Source organism: Dendroctonus ponderosae, unplaced genomic scaffold, assembly GCF_020466585.1.
Source record: "Dendroctonus ponderosae isolate FM_Combo_2020 unplaced genomic scaffold, Dpon_F_20191213v2 Dpon_F_20191213_7, whole genome shotgun sequence".
NCBI lineage: Eukaryota > Metazoa > Arthropoda > Insecta > Coleoptera > Curculionidae > Dendroctonus > Dendroctonus ponderosae.
Window position 1 is genome coordinate 1,844,395 of NW_026018916.1, and position 3,202 is coordinate 1,847,596.

Here is a 3,202-nt window from a genome sequence, read left to right on the forward strand (position 1 = left end):
GGTGTCTTTTAATTAGCTCGTTGCATTCCTTGTCTCTTTCCGATGAAAATGATGTCGCAGTCGAGGTATTTTGATATGCAATTTTCTACCAAAAATCAAAATTTTGCAATCGTGCTTTTTACCCTCATTGGATTGTTTCCGATCTAAGAAGCTGCCCAATATCGAATATGAGTGTTGTGGGTTGAAAATATAACAAAGATAAATTGGCTCATTTTCGTTGTACTTTCGAGACACAACCAATGTTTCGGTTCTATTTTAAGCCATCTTCAGGGCCGAAAAAGCAAATTTCTATCGTCGATATCATCAAATGTTCCACACTTTTTACAGGATTTTCATTGAAACGTCGAATAATGTTGACGCATTTTGAAAAACAACCTATTCTGACGTTTGACTTGAAAGCGAAAAATTTTTTTTCCAGCTTCGGCTCAAAACTGATTTTTTTTTTAGTCTTAAAGGTGTCAAGTTCGAACGTAGCAACGCGCCGGAATCTGACATATCTGATAGATTCCTATGGGTGCGAGTGGGACGAACCGATGCCAGCTACGTGCCTGAATGGAAGCGTTATTTAATTCATTCGAATCACTGTGTGAGCGCCCAAATCGATCACAATTCTGCAGATGATGGCTATACGTGCTAGCGAAATGTCAGGACGAGTTTTTAGATCCACGATGGGATAAAATGCAAAAATGTGCCGCTTTTGCACTTTATTCAAGGGGAAACCTTGACGGCGTTTCCAAAGTAGAAATTCTATATAATTTTCGTTTTCAGTCGGGAACTGAGTTATAAAATGGAATAAATATGTTACTCGCTTGTTCATATATGGAATAAAGTAACTCACGCTCTTTGGCGAGCGTCACGTTTAATTCAATTAAGTTTTCACGTTTAGTGACTTATTACCTTAAGATTACGCATCGCTGATGCAAAATGGCCATATTCGCTGAACCAAGTGTCGTTTCGGGAAATTTTTTCAAAAGCTTTAGTGAAATTTGCATACAATAAGGTAGTAAATGGATGAGCTAATTTGCGGATCTTCATAAATTAACTATGCAAAATTAGCTCATTTTCCAATGCGGTGCCCAGTCATCGGCAGAACCTTTTAGCCGCTTAAGCGACTTCTTCAACATCTTCAACACCAATCTTCTAACGTATTGATGACTAATTCCTGTAAATTCCTAGAGGCTCCGCATTGAAGACAGATTGGGGCGTTCCCCGATATTGACTGACTTTTATGTATCCGCCTGGTCTGGCAGCGATAGCAATCTGAAGCAAATAATGACTAATTCCCATCCGGAAACGACTTTCCCGAAATAAAAAAAGAAAAGTGAACCGATTGACGCAATTCGGAAAAACTCTATTGCCCCATTACGATCGTGCTGATTGGCTGTTGTTAAATCCGTATTTATCGGTACTGAATTGAGAGGATGGCGTTATTGTAGGTCGGTAGTTTGTGCGAGATCCAGTCGACAAAAGCTGATCGTGTTAATCGGATTTAAAGTGACTGCCAGTTTGCCAAAGATTTATTGAACTGTTCCACGTGGGTAAGTGGACGATTCTTCTTTTGCCGCTGCCAAAACTCCAAGAGAAAATCCCTTGCAAAATTATTTACGATTCCAATGAGTTGCGTTTGAGCTCGAAGTTGAGGCAGCTTGAACTATTAACTGAAGCAATAAAAGCAGCAATTTTGGGGTGTTCTTCCAAGGAATCAGAAGTGATATTCCGTTTTTTGGAATACGCAGTTTTTAAGCAGTTTGTCTTCCATGGGGATATCGGAACCCGAGAATGATAAAGTTGGTTAAAAGGGTCAAAAGTTGGGCATTAAACGACTAATAAAATTCTTAAGCGTTTTAGTACGTTTTCCATATATAATTGCCGACGTTTTGCCATATTTAGGTTGGCATCCTCAGGAGCCTGACGTACCCGCCTAAGCGCTCATGATTTTTTTAGCTGTTTTTGTGGCTTGTCATCGTAAATCCTGCTAAATTAGTGCCATGAGAGACTCCAGGTTAAAATGTGGCCCATTGACAGTTCCCATGGGATAGCCGCTAATGGACAGCGTCATTTATATTAAATTGCCGCTCCAAAAGGTCAATTAGGTGCAATTAATTTTTCCACTGACCCAACAGTCGCCTGCTAGTGGTGGTTATTTATTTAGCCACAAAGTTCCGATTTCCGCGCCTGCAAATTGATTAAATTTCTGGTTTAATGAAGCAATAACCGAAGGTAATGCGTAATTAATACGCGCACTTACTCGCATGTTTTCGTTTCACACTGTTCAGTTGGAATGTTTAATAAGCCGCGATTTTCAGCTAATTAATACGCTCTGAAGTGATATGACAAAGTTGCGGTTTGAACTTTGGAAAGTATTTTCGGGGGGTGAATATGTGGAGATAAACATGGCAAGGCTTTTGAAATATTCCCGGTCAGTTGCAGCAGGAATGTTGCCCGAGGGTTGGGCCTTCGAAACTCTTCGACTTCAGAGAAATAAAGCAAATGTTCTTCTGCAGCTTGTTAACTTGCTCTTATCCTTGTCCTCACGTTTAAATGACTGTTCACGCTAATCGTTTTGCATTGAAGAACTAGTTCCAAGTGACACGGTTTACTGAATTGAGTGGGATTTTTCACAAGTTACTAATGTGGAAAACTCTTGACGGCATTCAAGCTCCAATTTGTCGAAGCACCGTTTCTGTGCTAATTGTATTTCAAGTGCAAAGTAAACATTATTTTACAGTTTTGTTGGTCAGAAGGTCTATGGCCAATCGATCAATTACACTAAAACTGATGCTTGTAAAACAGTGGTAAGTGGCAAGCAATGTCTTGTTTTGAACGATCGGTGCTTCATGTTCAAAGTGCAAACTTTCGGTGCGGAGGTGTGTTCAACCTTCGCAGTTTGTTTCGTCAAGTCGAAGTCTCGCATATAGAATTCGTCACTTGTTCTTCGAAACAAATAGTCGGTAAACGCTTCGGATTTTTGACGATTTCGCGACTTCATAATCCACTTTCATAGCGAAACCTGACAATTTTTTACCTTTTTTAACTTTTGCAGCCAATTCGCTCTTAAAATTTCAACTGTCTAAAAATCCTAACTGTTGCTGAACTGTGAAAACCCCAATTTTTTTGGAAATTAACTTAAGTTCAAAACTTCGGAGCTGAAAGAATCATTTTTTGCAAACTTCTTTTTGGGTATTTCGCCTCAAAAATTTTT

At 39.4% G+C, this 3,202-nt stretch overlaps 2 protein-coding genes across 6 annotated transcripts in view; one reads left to right on the forward strand and one right to left on the reverse strand.

Moving 5' to 3' along the window:
* LOC109540150 overlaps positions 1 to 3,202 on the reverse strand; it is a 26,874-nt gene that overhangs the window by 13,247 nt on the left and 10,425 nt on the right. The gene's annotated exons all lie outside the window — the stretch shown is intronic.
* The window catches only part of LOC109540229, a 14,282-nt gene that overhangs the window by 5,747 nt on the left and 5,333 nt on the right, over positions 1 to 3,202 (forward strand). The window contains exon 1 of one of the 5 annotated variants that reach the window (XM_019908511.2): positions 1,280 to 1,538. The exons of 3 other annotated variants lie outside the window; for them this stretch is intronic. The gene's annotated coding sequence lies outside the window, so the exon portion shown is untranslated. Of the gene's footprint in view, positions 1 to 1,279; positions 1,539 to 2,467; positions 2,796 to 3,202 lie in introns of those variants that run through there. One more of the 5 variants, XM_019908513.2, reaches the window with a different exon arrangement.